Raw genomic sequence first — 17,767 nt, 5'->3', positions numbered from 1 at the left:
ATATTTTAAAATAAGAAACCTAGTTGGATTGTTTGTAACTCAAAGGATAAAAGCTTGAGGAGATGAATACCCCGTTCTCCATGATGTGCTTACTTCACATTGCATGCCTGTATCAAAACATCTCATGTACCTGTAAATATACACACCTACCATGTACTCACACAAATTTTAAAAGTTAGTTTTTAAAAAAAGAAAGAGGAGCAGGAGGGAGACTGTGGGATGCTCTTTCATCTCTGCCACAAACCGTTCATTCAGGCGTCACCCGATGTAGCACATTTCCTGGGAAGCGGTTGCAGTCTCCCCGTGCTGACATCCAGGACACACACAGTCTTCCTAAATGGTCTCCTGGCGTGGATGGCAGGCCCTCCGCTGAATGTGCTTGTTCTTTCAGCTTAACAATCCCTTCAACAGAGGGACTGAATTTAATCAGACATCGTTAGTTCTCCACAAACTTCCTGTGGCTTCCTGCAATGAAACCTTCTCCTGTGTATTTACAGATGCTTTAAAATTCATTGCAGAATTATTTTCGGGATTGAAACCAAGTTCACCAAGCCTTGTTTCATAAATCTTACCTTCCCTATTACTCCTTCTGAAAGTCAGATATTTGCCTATTCTCTCCCTTGCAGCCCCTTCCACTTGCCAGACCTCCCTCCAGGGTGGGTCCACATGCAGTTCATCTCTTACTTAAGTTTCCTTGATACACAGGCATATATAAACCAGGAGTCGAACTATTTAGAGTTGCCAGGTGCTCTTTATCCATTCTTGCACCAGGTTGCCTTGAAGCCTGGTTTCAGCTACCCTGAAGCAATGTTCATTTTTACCCTTTTCAGTTTGAGAATGCTCCTTGGCAGAGAAGATAGGGGCAAATAGACACGGAGATATTTTGCTTTTGTTATGTCACTGGTTTCAAGCTACAGACCTATTTGTACCCAAACCTCCTTTCTCTGATCATATCTAAAATGTCTTTGATATTTCCTGATATGATTCCTGCAGTTCCACATCACAGTCTTGTCTAATTTTTCTCTTGCCTAAGTGTCCGTTAGCATACTTTTTTGTATCTCCTTTCTTTTTTCTTATTATCAATTCATTTTCAATTGAAAACAGTAGCCCTTTAAACATGTAAACTTATTCTTCCAGCCTCAGGTTTAAATGGTTCTAATTGTTTCCCATTGCTCTTAGAATTAAGAGGCCATTTCCCTGAAGTCACCTGAAATCCCTCTCCGCCTTTGCCTTCAGCGTGTTCTCACTCTCTGCACACTCCCTGGTGTGGCAGACTCTCACCATGCTCCTGCTTACCGAAGGTCCTTGGCACAGACTGTTGTTTGAACGTGAAATGCTTGCAGTTTTGGTCTGTTCTGGAGAAGCTGTCACAGTCCCTGCATGCCTCTTGACCTCATCACAGTTGCTATTTCACCTTTGTTTATATCATTATGGGATTACGTTCTGTCTCTCGCGAGCTAAACCATAAGCTTTGCAAGGCAGTCACTGTAGCAAATAGCACACTGAAGATATTAAATATTTGTTGATTAAGCAAATAATCTAAGTACATTATTTAGAGCTTTCTACTCATCTTGATATAGAACTTCAAAGAATGTTGAATAAACGAGTTTGCATTGAGAAACTTCAAGAATAAGCCATTGAATTTAGTCTCACATGAATTTGACTATTGAGCTACTTTTTAAATGTGTGATTTATTTCAGAGAAATAACAATCCAAGGGAAACATACTGGAAAATGCTTTATGAAAGCAGAGATTCGGGGAAAAAAATGGTTAATTATAAGGTATGAACTTCATTCCCTGGGATATTCTAGGTAAACAGTCATGGAAAAATAATGAATATCTCCCTTATTTTTCTAATGGCATATTCTTTAATTTTCTTATCTTGTTACTATGGCTAGAATTTCCTGGAAAATATTAAATAGTAATAAAAATGAAAATATCTTATTCCTTTTCTTGCACATTCTTTTAATTCTTGGCTTTTTAATCAAATATATTGCACACTGAGTACAATGATGTTTTTTAGTTGGAAATAGATATTCTTTTCCCAGTATCTTCTTACTCTTAGGCTACACAGAGTTCTAATTTTAATTGGTAAGGTTATTACACTGTATTAATATCTTTTGGACATTTTTCAAAGTATTATATGTTTTTTCTCCCTTAAGATACTAGTAATTGTAAACAACATTTGTTTATCCCTGGCAGACAAAGTGCTAACTGCTGTATATTTCATTTAATTCGAGGACAAAAATACACTTTTTTATGTTTTTTTTTCCAAATTAAGTAGGCTCAGTATCTGGTAGGTGATAAAGCCAGAATGTGAAGAATTATGTCTGAACCCAGATGTGGCTTCCATAGGAAGGTGATAAATTAGATTATTTATTTTTTAATATTAACTATGCCTGTAATTAATTTTCTAACGTTCCATTTAGGATTTCTATATTTATATTTTTAGACTTTTTTTCTTTTTGTCTTTCTTTTTAATTCCTGCTATAATTGATGGGTTTGATATCAGAGTATAAAATCTTTATAAAATAAATTTAAAATATTTTCATCACTTGGAATTGCTCTATGATCATTTATAATTCATTATATTTTTCCTTTCTTTGTGATAAACCAAAAGCAATTTGAGGGGTAAGTCCTTCACAAATATTGTAAAGGTCTTACCCAGTTATTTACCTTTCATGCCTTTTCACTTCTCCTGAACTAATTTTTGGAATTTATATTTTCCAAGCACACTGTTCATTTTCCATGAGATATCTTGTTCACTAATAAACTTGTATGTCATGTTACTTTTTAAAAATATTTATAGTAAAAAATCTTTTAAGCACTAAATGAAAGAATGGTAAAATAAACACATATATACACACCAACTTAACTGACAAGTGAATATTTTGCATTTTCCAAGCATAATGTGGCTTCATCAACAAACACTTAGGCATGCAACTCCTAAAAAGGGGCTCTATTCCAATATAGGAGCAATTCATACCTAATAAAATGAGCAATAATTCCTAATACCATAAAATATAGGGTTTATATTCAAATTCCCTCTGTTGTACTAATGATGTCCTATAAGCTTTTCAAATACTTTACGTTCCAACTAAGGTTTTGTATTGGATATAATTAGATATGTCCCTTTAGTCTTTTCAATCTAGAACAGGTCCTGAACTCTCTATTTTCCTTCATGACGTATTTTTTAGTGGTAAGTCTCACACAATGTTTCATATTCTGGTTTAGTTAAGAAAGTGTTATATTCTGTATTTATCTAAAGATGTTTTTAACATGTGTTTCTATCCCATGTATTCTCTATACACTCAAAAATTAGGTGTAAAGGCTTGTTTGGATTTAGGTTCAACATTTTTGGCGAGAATACATCATAGGTGTTGAGACATCTCATATTCTAATACACAAGGAGGAACGTGATGTCACGTGTTCAACTTTTAGTGATGCAAAGTTTAGTTATTTGTCAAGGTTCCTTTTTTCAGTTAGAAAATAATCTGTCATGGTGTGACGGGTAATTTATGGCACTAGCATCTAATTATGATCCTTGCCTAAATACATTATTTCAACTGGAATTATAAAATGTTGTAAGAGTCACTGTCAGTGGTGGCAATTGATTGAAATATCTTCCTCTCTCTCCCTCCCTCTACCCCCTCCCTCTCTATGTGTGTGTATAGATAGATATACATAGAGAGAAAGAGTATGTGTATATGTAGATGTATACATTGAAAATATGTGTATATGTAGATATATACATAGAGAGAAAGAGAATATACACATATATTCTGAGTATCTTTAGACACACGGATTTCATATATTCTATATTTTTAAATTAAACTAATTATTCTTCTTATTGCTTAAATTTTCCCAAATATGGTTAATAAGAATCTCTTTGGGCTGGCCCATTACATGTCTATGACTCCTCCATTAGTCCGCAAGCACTTCCTCACTTTCTGGCACAAGATTCCCAGGCTCGCCTTCTACTTTACCTGCCTTAGATCTTGAATTAACTATTCAAGAAACTTTGGTTCTTTTCAATAGGGAATGGTGTTAGTAACCATAATCTGGGTACAAGAGGTGCTCATTGCTGTTGGGGTATCAATGCTCACAGGTCTAATTGGTAAGGGGTAGACAGGCAGATAATCTGCACAAGCACACATATATTGCTCATAATATTAATGTTTTCTTTATTATTTAATATGTGTAAATTGTTTAAAGTTCACCATACCAACATTATGACTAAACATAAAGTTACTGAGTAAAAATTAAGACTACTTGGTTGTGATTGCCTTATTTTTAAGAACATTTCCCAGTGGCATTTTGCAGTAGAGTTTTATGTTCAAATGCCACTTGAAATAGTTCAATTGAATATGCCCTTAGGATTATTTGTTTCAACCTCTTTCTTATTTAAATTTGCTTTGTTTTCCTTTTTAATTATATTCAAACATTTATATGATACATAAATCAATATTATATTTAAAAACTTCATTTCCATCCCCATCTTATTTTTGCTGTTTTCTCACACAAAGATAGCATAATATACTCAGTGATTTGTATGTTGCCTTTTTCACTTCATATCTGTATGAGGAAATGAGTATAAAGAGATCTTGCTCATGCTTTTGAAGCTGCCAATCCCCTATAGTGGAGTAAAATCATACTTTATTGAGCCAGCCACCATTTCCAGATATTGGGGTTGCTCCTGATATTTTATTTACAGAATTGTATTTCCTTGCATTTAAGTTTGTTCATGTTTGTGGAGGTATACCTTTGACTTAGATTCTTTGAGACAGTTCTGTTGGGCTCAAGGGTAAAGGTATACGTAACTTTGTTAGGTATTGACAAATTATCTCTATACATCTCTATACATTCTATATACATGTGAATCTCTATATAGAATGTATCTCTATACATTCTATATACATGTGAATGTTTGCTTTTCCACAAGTATGTTCTTAAACTTTGGGTTGTGTATCTTAGACATACAATCTAACGAGCAGAAATGAATCTGCATGTAGTTTAAATTTGCATTTCTCTTTTAATAGATGAAGTTACACATTTTTTTCACATTAAGAAGGGTATGCAGGATTCTTCTGATCTTTAAATGTTCTACTAGTTATTGTTGATATATATATAAATAAATATATATATATTTAAGATGGAGTTTTGCTCTTGTTGCTCAGGCTGGAGTGCAATGGCGCGATCTTGGCTCACTGCAACCTCTGCCTCCCAGATTCCAGAGATTCTCCTGCCTTAGCCTCCCAAGTAACTAAGATTACAGGTTCCTGCCACCATGCCAGGCTAATTTTTGTATTTTTAGTAGAGACGGGGTTTCACCATGTTGGCCAAGCTGGTCTTGAACTCCTGACCTCGTGATCCACCTGCCTCAGCCTATTGTTGATATTTAATAGAGCAAGTGTTTGTTTATATCACTGACATGTTTTCTATTTCTTGTTTTTTGAAATTTATTGAGATTTTGTAATTTGGCCAATGTTGGTAAATATTCCATGGGCACTGGAAAAAAAAAGGTGGATTCTATCTTAAGAAAACAGAATTCAGTACATACTTAACAATTACTTTGAATGTTTACTTCTTTATATAAAGCAAAAAAAAAAAAAAAGTGCATATTATTCTACCCCACTGCTACTTTCCTTCTGTGTCTATAAACCTCTGCTTTCTCATATTGTGACCATTCATTTATTGTAGACCACTGCCTACTCAACATCTCCACTGTGGTATCCAATAGCCAGCCATATGGAAGTGGAAAAGCAAACAAAACCCCCTCTAGATCCTCCTATGGGCTGTTCCTGTGGTCACCACCATCTCAGTCCATGGCAATTGCATACCTCCATAGTTCTGCCAGACTGAACCACAACCTAAAGTCCCCTTTGCCTTCTCTCGTTCTCTAACATCTCACATTTCATTCATTCACAAAAAATCCCTATGCTTTGCATTGGGTTGAATTTGTCTCCCCAAAAGATAATCTCCATGTCCTAACCCCTGGTATCTATGAATAAGACCTTCTTTGGAAATAGGGTCTTGCAGATGTGATCCAGTTAAGTTGAAGTTGTGCTCAATTAGGGTTGTCACTGTTCCAATGACTTCTAAGTGAAAGGAGAGGGAGATCTGGACACAGAGATGCGTAGAGCACACAGAGGGAAGATGGCCATGGAAGGATGGACCCTGGGATTGGAATGATGTAGTCACAAGCCACAGAAGCCAATAGGCCAATAACCAGCAGAAATTAGGAGAGAAGCCAGAACAGATTCTCTCTCAGAGCTCCAGATGGAGTCAATCCTGCCAACAACTTGGCTTCAGACTTCCAGCCTCCAGAACTGCGAGAGAACAGACTTGTATTATTTCAAGCCACTCACTCTATAGCAAATATTTATGGCAGCCACAAGAAACTAATACATACTCTACTAAAATACTATACCTAGAATATGACTCACCTGTAATGCAACCAAATCTTCCTCAAAGCCCCCTCGCTTCTTAGCAGCCAGAACACTGCACTAAAAAGTATGCCAGGCCATGGCACTGCCCCGCTTGCATTGCCCTGGTTCTCCCATTTCACTTAGAATAAAGACAAGCCTCATTGTAAATTAGGCCCTACCCCATCTGAGACTTCAGCTCCTGCGACTCTGCCGTCCACACTAGCCCCATGGCTGCCAAGCGCCATCCTTCCCCAGGGCCTTTGAACAGGCCACTCCTCCACCTGGACCACTTTTCCCACTGATCTCACCACTCCGTCACCTTCAAGTCTTGCTCAAATGACAGCTTCACAGTGACAACTTCCCAGCCCCTCCTAATTCAGATTACACCTCCTCTCTACTCACCCCCTCCCCTTGTTTTCTGCCTTATTTTTCTTCATATCACTTATCACTTTCTAGCATTTTTTCATGTTTTAGATATTTATGATGTTTGTTGTTTCTTCAACCCCCTAAAATGTATGATCCAAGCATGCAGAGATTGCTGTTTGCTCTGTTTCCTGCTGTAACACACACCTAGAGCAAGCTCACCGCGAATCTCTCTGGTGCAAGACTCAGTGACTTGAATAAATACTTTTCGATTTTATATCTTGAGCTGGTCTGGTCATCCATATCTTTTCATGCAACAGTAAACACTTCTATAGTTAATGTCATTATTGATACGTTTGTCGTAAATAAATTTGTTTCCAACCAGCTTTATTGTCCTTTATTTTCTATCTTAGAGATGTTTGAACGATTTTTTCAATTCTTCATTTGGCACTTTGGAGATCTGATGTTTACAAATCTTGTTTTTATTTCTGAAACTGATTTGCTTTATTGCCAAAATGTATCATATTTATCAACCTCAAGAAGTAAATAATTACTGATTAGTCCACTGGAGAATTTAGCAGTCAAAGAATATTCCTCTGATAATCAGTTCTCACTTCCTCCCTTTTTAGATTGAAATTATTTTGGATTTTTAGACCCTTTTTTAAAATTTCACAATTATGCGAATATCAATATGCATCATGTCTTTTTGAGTTACGATTATCTAGTTTTGTTTTGAAAAGTATTTATGACTATAACAATTGTTCTACAGTTACATGTCTGTGTGGTCCCATTGCTTGCCATAAACCTTTCTACCCCTTGTTTCATTCCTGCTTCTTTTAAAATTCACCATAATTTTCTGTGTAATTCTCAAGGTTACTTTTTTACAAGGAAAATGGTGGGAGATAAGTTTATGTAATTCCTTCCTCCTATAATCTTATCAATGGAACAACTTTGCTAGGCATCCAGTTACTACATAGCAGTATTTCCTTTCTCTGGCCACTTCTTGTACACCAGCTCTGAGTCCCAGAGATGTGGTGCTCTCCTCTCCTACGATTTAATGTGTGGAGGGTAGCCCTGCCTTCCCTTCATTTAGTAGGTAATGCTTTAGTAGGGATGGTCTTTGTGATTGTTGTTTTTCTATCTAGACTTTTGCATTATTTTCTTCTTCTCTTTCTTCAACTCCACCTTTTTCTTCTTTGTTTTCAAAACTCAACTTCTCAGTAATTTGCACTAGGAACAAAAAGCATCTTTAAGGCATCAGAGCTTACTTTAACTCATTTTCCCACAGTTATGTTCCTGATTGCTGCTTCTGCCTTATTCATTGTTGCCTCTCTTTTTTATTTATCTTGTTTGTTCTTTTATTCTTCATCCTGAGGTGTTTCTTCATATACTAACGATATATTTAAATTCTGATCTTTTCTGTATTAAACTTCATTATCATTGTTTGCCTTAATTTTATTTTCTTGTTTCATATGAATCCTTTTATATTTATACCTTCATCTAATCTACCTCCTTATCTTATCTTACATTAGGACTCTTATCTGCAAGTGACAGAAACTGAAATTAAATTGAACTGAACATACAGAAGGAACTTAGTGGCTCCTGTCACAGAAAATGTCAGGAGGCACATTAAGAACTCAACAATGAGAACACACGGACACAGGGAGGGGACCATCACACACTGGGGCCTGTCAACGGGCAGGGGGCTAGGGGACGGATAACATATCTGATGTAGATGACCGGTTGATGGGTGCAGCAAACCACCATGGCACGTGTATGCTTGTTTAACACACCTGCCCGTTCTGCATATGTATCCCAGAACATAAAGTATAATTGGGAAAAAAAAAAAAAAAAAGAACTTTAGGTCCAGATACACCACCTGGGGAGGACCTGATTTCTTTCTTGATTCTTCCTTCTCAGGTAGGCCCCCCCTCCCGACATGAAGTTTGTTGTCTACCATTCTTAGCAAACTCAGCAGAAAGTACTCTTCATCCAGCATCCTAGCATTGATTCCGATTTACCCACCTTGGGCCCTATGACTATGGGAGTGCCAAGCTTTATTATCAAGCATGGGAAATGTGCCCACTTTTGGAACAAGAGGGCGGAATCAATGCATTCTATTAATAATAAAAACGAGAGACTGGGGAAGGCTAGTACCCCCAAGGTAAAATCAGAAGGAATTCTCAACACCAGGATTCTTCGTATCAGAAGAAAGGATACTGAAGAAGCAAACGTCACAGAGTTCCATCATCTTTTTCAACAGAAAGAATGTTCAACGGACTGATTTGTTGTTCAGCTGAAGCACGTCTTCCGCTGAGGAAAAACCTCTTTGTGTCAGGAAAATCCAGCTGCTGGTGCTTCTGCCTCCTTGTTTATAGTGAATGGATAACCAAAACTGTTGCAAGACTGGGTAGCAACTCCTATCGAAAGTGAAGTCATTTTCAAATGCCTGGAATCTTCCACACAGTGACTTGCTTGGATCCAGAGACTGTGGCAGAGATGATGCACCATCTGCAAGCCTCACTCAAGAGCAGTGTCGCATCTCTCTAGCGCCCCTGAGCCCCGTGTCACGGGACCCCTGCTGGGCTAGCCTGCAGGATGAGGAGAGGTGGTGGCCCAGTCCTCCCGTCACCCTCAATGAAAATCAGCTGACCACCACACGATCGATGTCCCCACAAATCTGCCCACCTCCACCAGATCCACCAACCCATTGCTTAAGCAGGAACAAGTCCAGCCTGGGTCAGCTGAGAACAGCCCAGAGCAGGAGGCCATCGTATTTGTGAGCAAATATTGTTGTTGTTGGTAGCCACTAGGTTGTAGGTGGTTTGTTACGCAGCCATAGATAGCTGAAACATCATCGGTGTGTCTCTGTTTATGGCAGCCCTGTGAGAGCTGAGCCTCTCCGATTCCCTTGTCTTCCATCAGCAAAGAAAAACGAGACTTCAAATGAAATGTTTTTTCTGTCGGTTTTGCAGCCTAAACTGTTCCATCCCTTTTCCTTCCTGGGTGGATTATGGAGTTCCTGCCTTCCGTTAACTGCCCTTGAGGCTATTTCATTCCTTGAGGCACTGATTTGCAGGGCTGCCTTGGGTACCCTGCATCATTTGTTCCCGTAGTCATGTATCTAGCGGAAATGTCCACACTTCCATATTTGCCCGACTTTTCTTACAGTTCCCAGGGCTGATACTCACCATCTCCCAACACTCCCATGCATTCACAGTTACCAGGTAATTTCTATACTCATAAGAATTTGAAATAACATCTGTTTTCCAAGTCACAGTATTAAAAAAAAAAAAATCCCTTATCCATGCTCTGCTTGCTAATCTCTGCCACCGTAAGTCATCCTTAAAACACTTTAAATTTTCAGGTTAGGACACTTCCTAGAGGCATGCACTACATAGGCTTATTTTCTATTGGAATTTATTTAAAGAAAACTTGCAGCCAGGCATGTTGACTCACACCTGTAATCTCAGAGCTTTGGGAGGCTGAGGCATCTAAGGTCAGGAGTTCGAGACCAGCCTGGCCAACATGGTGAAACCCTGTCTCTACTAAAACTACAAAAATTAACTGGGCATGGTGGCACATGCCTGTGATCTCTGCTACTCAGGAGGCTGAGGCAGAACAATTGCTAGAACCTAGGAGGCGGAAGTTGCAGTGAACCAAGATAGTGCCACTGCACTCCAGCCTGGGCAGCAGAGACTCGGTCTTAAAAAAAAAAAAAAAAATTAAAAAGAAAACTTGCAGAGTGTCTCAATGCTATGGAATTCTGGGCTTAAAGAACAGGCTTGGTTTTGTTTTGAGGCTGCATAGCTTTATGCTTAAGAGCTCAGATTTGGACTTTGAAGTCAGACTGCCTGGGTTCGAATTTCAGTTCTACAGCTTCGTGACAGCCTAGACTTTTGCAAGTTAAATAGTCTGTGCCTCAGTGAAATAAGAAAAATATCAATACCTGTCTCATGGGGTTACCCTGAGTAGATTAATATCTACTCTGAGAATATTGTCTAATATATTGTAATTCCCCTATCAGTTAACAATTATTGTCAAGTTTGTAATATTTTATTGACTTTGATATTATTTCCATCAGTCATTTTTTCCATAATGAAGCATCCTAATTTTTTAAAGTTTTATTTAAAATATTCAAATATTCTAGATATTACCGCAGACAATTTAAAACATAATTGTGTGTGTGTGTGTTTGATGTATTCTATACCCTTCATCAACAATAAAACAAAGGACTATCCTAATATTGATGCCAAAAGCAAAAAAAAAAAAAGCATGTGAGGGAGAAATAGGGGTGAGAAACTGTTTTTTTTTCCCTGAACATAGTTACACTTTCAAATATCCAAAATGTTTTGCTTAACAGAAGTGTGCTTTCTTTTGTTGCTCATCTTTCAAATTCTTCTAGTCTTTCAGTATCCTGTTTTACTAAGCTGTTGAAATGAATTCTACCCTGTTCTAATACCCAAAGTCCTTGAGGTGCTAAAGAAAATACTACATATAAAATGCATGGATAGGCAGAATAGGTTTACATAATGTTAATGTGGACAAATGACATACACAAAACTATATCTAGCTGCAATTTAATTAGATTAATTAGATCAATATAATTAGTAGGGCTATATTACCCTAGTTGGACTTAGGAGTTCTCTGTCACTTTCTCTCTCTCTCTCTTTTTCTTTCTGTGTCTCACACACACACCAGCTTAAAAATGGTTTACAGCCCTAAAACATTATAATAGCACATGGAGCACCAGTGCAATAACACATCAATTTCACCATGAGCACACCATTAAGAGTGGGAGTTTGTAGGACACTCAAGAGACACATAAAATGCTCCCCTACTAGGGGAAAATTTGATAATATAGACTGAAAAATATCCCTACTGTCAAAAAAAGTGCTTATTTCACATTAATCCCAAGTTTAAGTCTGGTCATGATTACACAAAAATGAATTTAACAAACAGGTTCTGGAGTTCACCTAATGAATAAAACAGACTTAGTGTGGCTTTAGTTAAAAACCCCATAGACGTTGCATTTCAAACACCCACTAAATCACAGATGTTAGTGAATTATTGGGCCATCCATTGAATACCTTGCAGATGGTATGGTCCATAAGCATCCCAAACCTTTAGGAACTATGGTGAATTAACTTCTCAATCAACAGAAGATGGATCACCAGGCCAATTGGTGTTCTGGGTCAGGGGAAGGGGCTGCTCTACCCCAGCCTCTATGATTTGTTCTTCGAAAATGATACTGTCCAGCCTCCCTAATTATGAAAACTAAGATGTGCTGTCATGGTTACCTGCAGGAAAACCTGATGGAGATGAGAAGGTGAGTCGACTAGTGCAACAAAAGTCCACCCAAGGCTCATAACAGCCAAGTTGTTAATATTCCACACTAACGTCAAATTATTATGGTTACAGATGAACTGTCTGCTTTTCCATTTGGCCTCCATAGTGGTAGAAAAATTATAAAATGGCAGCACTGAAATTGACAGAAACTATAAAAATAAAAATAAAAATAAAAACTCATCAATACTCACCAAATCAGAAAGATTTTCCTGATTTTAGAATTTGAATCAACAACTACAGGACTTGAAAAGAAGAAGAAGAAATCAGGGAAGGAGAAAGAGAGGTAGATAACAAAACGTTTTGCAATAATTTATGTAGGCTAAGGTTTAACTTACACCAAGCCCCAATGCTGTCTGTTCCATGAGGAACAGAAAACAAAGATGTCCTTCCTTTATTTTCCTCACCCTACCCTGGACCTCTGGAATTCCCCATGCCCTGAAGGCAATATCTCCTTACTATGGTGGCCCGGTTTGTACTTCGACAAATATTGACATCTATTTCAAAGAAAAGGCAAAGAAATCTGGTGTTCGTCTGATTTTTGTTTTCATCTTGCCTTTCTCAAGCATAAATTAAGATATTCTGTTAAATGTTCGTTTCTGTAGCCTAATTACACTGCGTACACTGTGGTTGATAGTGTTTACATACTGCAAACTACTTAACATCTTATATATAGTAGGAAAGATGTGTTTAAATATGTTTGCATGGCTTGTACTTGTATATCTCTAAAATAGACTTGAATCGTTATCAAGCATTGCCATCACGATGCTTTTTTGAGTTATAATTAAAATGTATCATTTTATTATACTTTCAATTTTTGCTCTAGAAAATGTTGAATTGTAACTGCACATTCAAGTTTAAATTAATGTACTGCTTCAAAAGTAATTTGAGCCATCTTTTACCTATAAATATTATAATTTGGTGGTGTATGTGGAACAGAATTTGTATAAATATTTAAATGAGCGCATGGAAAATGTTAAACACTTCTACTAAATTTAAGATTTGAATGGTACATATTCCCTCTAAAAGGGTGACAAACATATCAATTTATATTTATCCATAGCTGACAATCCTAAATTTGAGCTGCCAGATTCTCTTCCTAACCCCTTTCTATGCCCAGAAGTAAAGTCTCTTTAGTGAAAATAAATCCTGATAATCATTCAACTTCTTAGATCGACCTGCAAGATTTTCTTACTGCAGAACTTCACCTGGAAGGCATTCAGAAGGTGGCATGACTGAGCTAGAATATGGTTTCTAATTGCCAGTCAGTAAGAGCAGAATTAATATGGGATATATTGGACATTTTATTCTTAGAAGCCAAATAAACTAAAATAAGAACTAGGAATTTTTTCTGTTAGGTAAAAACTTATATTAGCGGAATTAGGGCTATTTGGGTTGGAAGGAACACATATCCCACATGCACTAGAGTAAGCAAAAATGAAAATTAACTGCAAGGATTCAGGGCTGGAAGGTGGAGGTGGATACCGAGGGTTTGAATCTGGCTGCATCTCAGGTAGGCTTTCAATCAGGAACTCATGCCACCAACATGATCTTGCGACTCTGCTCCTCTCTGACAATCTGTGTGGTTCTCCTTTTCTGCAAATGCATTGACCAGACAGAAAACATGATTGCTGGCAACTCCTAACTTTATCAGGTTCTGAAAACTCTCATCTTCTGCCACAAGAGAATGAAAATGACGCAAATCTCTGAGTCCTTGTTTAAAGCCATGGAGAAGGCAGGTCCTAGACTGAGTCAGCCAAGCACAGGTGGAAGGTGCCAGGGAAGGGAATATAGGTTCCCAGTTGACCCCAAAGAAATGCATGCATGGTGAGTGTAGTTCACCCCAAGTGGAGGCCTCTTTCTGGAATAGAAGGGAGTGTGACAAAGAACACATCCCCATCCCTTGTTCTAAAAATATCTGCGCAAATCGCTATCACTGGCCACCTCTGCTGTTGTGTGAGTATTCACTAGACCCCAACGTGAGACTTCTTCAGGACTCCTGCTGAGTTATGATCACCTTGTTCCTGCTGAAGCCTAGCACAGTGACCGAAGCAGCTATCGGAAGGGAGGGAGAAAGGGAGGAAATGAACTTTTAATCTAGATGTAAAGCTGCCTGAAAATTCTGAGCCCTACTTGTTCTTCATCTCTGTTTAAACCATGGGAGCTTCTATTGCAGAGTCATTCGAAGGCAGAAACATGTACTACTTAAATCATGGCCCCCTGAGCCAGAGGTAGCAGGTGCAAGTCCCCAACTCCAATGCCACTGATGAGAATGGTACCTTCTACAAATCAATTAACCTCCCTCTACCTTGATGTCTTTATCTGTAAAAGAAAAATATGTTGGCACTAAGGCACTTCTCATGAGTTGGTTTGACTTAACCATCTGTAAAGCAATTAAAGCAGTACATAGCAGAGAGAAAGCACTATATTTTTAACCATCATTATTATTATCCTGGATTAGTATTTTCTATTCAATTTTAGTTTCAAAGAAATTGGAAGCAATTACGTACACAAATATGGTTTCTGCATCTGATTTTTGGAAAGCAGAATGGGATTTGAAGGACAGTCAACACTCAGATGGATTTTTGTTCCTCACACCCCATTATTCCTTAAACTAGGAAATAAGGTTCAGATAAAATTGTATCATCAGAACATGGAAAAATAGCTATTTAAACCCAGTATCAGCCACTTGGGTGGGTAAAACACTGCATTGGAAGAAAATATATTGTAGGACAGTGCATGCTTAACTGTTGAATACAAGCTCTGGTCAATTACTGGCTCTGGAATCTCCTTACCTCCCACCCACAATTTACTGACTTCTATATGGAGAATAATGATGACCTCAAAGAAGCAGTAAGAGGGCCAATTAGTTGTTGAAGATATTAAATTTCCTAATGTATATAATAGAGTCACTGTGTGATATCTGTTTTGTAATACTCAATAAATACGAGCTGTAGTTATTATATTCGGCTTGCTTTTTTTTCTACTTAGTAGAAATGGAAGTGAGAAGGACTGTAGGTTCCTAATCCCCAGGGAAGAAAACTACAATCCAGTCATTAATACTCTGGGGTCAAGGTTGACAAGAGGCAACTGCCATCATTAGAGAAAGGCAGCAGAGACTCTCCTGGCTGTGGGTGGAAAGGCCGCCTATGGGATGAGATGAGAAGCACCTCAGCTCCAGGGTTTCCAGTCAGACCACCTGAGATGGAAATCCATATGGAGGTGTGGGTTGGAATGCCTACTCTTCAAAACTGAATAACGACTTGATTTTGGAATGCCCAGTCCAAAGACCAGTGGTCAACACACACAGAAATCCCTGCTTTCGTCGAACCTACATTCTGATTAGTTAACTTCTCTATAAAGAGGGAACAATAATATGTGCTACTTCATCTGGTTGTCATAATAGTTAAACAAGGTAATGCATATAACACATATCACATCATGCCTGCCATTTCTAAGAAATATCGGTGGCTATAATTATTGTTACTAGCATCATCAGCATAGTTATTGTTTAGCAATGGCTCAGGGGCCCACAGGAACTTACCCACCTACTGGTTTCTTTTCTTGCCCCACAGCAGTGAGCTTTGTGCAGTATTCTTTCAGCAGTACCATAAAGTAAGGTTAAACAGGGCCCTAATAAGAACTATTAGATACACAGATAGCCCAGTATTGACTGAGGTGTCTGTCTGTCTTACCAGTATACTCAGGTGTCTATTCTCACATTCTGAAATAGAGATAAACATGTAGCTGGAAACTCTTCTAGATACGAATGTATGCCATATACCAGAAATGACATCAAACACTGAATTAATGTGTGTGGGCTTGACATGAAGTCATAATTAACAATGTTTATAGTCTTGATTTCAACATAATAATGTGAAATTAGAATATTACGATCTGAAGTTAGAAATCAAGGCATCGTAATGTGTATATTTTTGGTGATGCTGTTTTAAGGTACCTTAGTTTTTAAAGCACATACTACTGAACACCATTTAATAGAAATATATTTCATTTCACTTTGTTTCTATCACTTTAAGTTGATTTTTAAGATACTGTCAAAAAGTGACATTCATGATGGTCTTCTTTTAAAGGAAAGTTAAACAAATTTCAGATTTTCAAAGGCACATACTGAGTTGTTGAATTAAGAATGAGCCTGACATTGAAAAGGCGTTCTCTGAGATCATGTCATTTGCAGGAACGTGGATGGAGCTGGAGGCCTTAGCAAACTAACGCAGAAACAGAAAACCAAATACTGCATATTTTCACTTATAAGTGGGAGCTAAACAATGAGAACACGTGGACACAAAGAGGGGAACAACAGACACTGGGACGAACTTGAGGGTGTAAGGTGGGAGGAGGGAGAGCATAAAAAAAAAAATAAAATAAAATAACTACTGGATCCTAGGTACCTGGCTGATGAAATAATCTGTACAACAACCCCCCATGACATGGGTTTACCCATGTAAGGAACCTGCATGTGTACCTCTGAACCAAAATAAAGTTTAAAAAATTTGTAATTTGCCTTTTGGTTCTTAAAACACACAGAGAGAGAGAGAGAGGGAGAGAGAGTGAGAGAGAGAGAGAGAGGGCATTCTCCATTTTCTCCATTTTAATGTATCCATGCAGTGTTGCTGAACCTTTAATAACCACATAGGTGTTAGTCTGGCCATTTCCATGGTGGCAACCATGCATCATTAATCAAGGCCAAACAGCCAATCACCTAAAATGCAAAGGCACGGGAACTCAAGGCCCAGCATCACAGGATGAAGCAGAGGAGGGAAACAGCCACGTCACAGGCTTTGTGTTCTCATGACCAGGCAAGTAGAGACAGTTAAGGAATTGTTCTTTTTGCTGAAGATATTAACCAGGAATAAAAAATTATCTGAAGGTTTAAGGTTATGGTCATACAGAAGATTCTAGGCTCCTGAAAAATCTCACTGGTAATTGGTTGAGCACAAAGGAGCACCTTTAGTGATGGGGACACAATGGGGATGAGGGATGATGTGGACAAAGAGCTCACGTCCCGTGGGGACTTGCCCTCATCTTCCTGTGCCACAGCGGGCATGTTTGACTTATGGGAGCTCATGTTTCCAGCCATGAAAATCCAGGCAGTCAGATATTCTTCATCATAAGTGTTTTAAAGCACTGGTTTACAATTACAGAATTTAAAATAAGCTTCTCAAACCCGTTTCTTTGGGGAAAATTCCCACCTAAAAACCACAACTACAAAAAAGAGAACATAATTTTAAAATGTAATATTTTGAACAGCTTCCCAGCATGGATGATGCAAATATCAAAATGCGGAGGGCAGATCACACCCCATGCACACACCCCTCAAGAACCGTCTTGCAAGGATTTGCTCACAGCTTTGGAGAAACGCAGAATGCTGGGATGTTTCAGATAGAGGAACATGCAAACCCAGGCTGAAGGATGCAGGAAGTCATCACCATTTGTAAACTCCACCTGGAAAGCTTTGTCTCAGGTCACACACACACACACACCTGCACAATTATACACACACACACAGAAGTCCAATTTTAGGAGCATTGCATTTGACTTGCAATTCATTTCTAAACTTTTGAGGAGCCTGGAATCAGCAGGAGATTGGACACCAGAAGTAATAAGTGAAT

Source organism: Macaca thibetana, chromosome 18, assembly GCF_024542745.1.
Source record: "Macaca thibetana thibetana isolate TM-01 chromosome 18, ASM2454274v1, whole genome shotgun sequence".
In the NCBI taxonomy this organism is placed as follows: domain Eukaryota; kingdom Metazoa; phylum Chordata; class Mammalia; order Primates; family Cercopithecidae; genus Macaca; species Macaca thibetana.
This window is presented reverse-complemented; position numbering follows the sequence as displayed.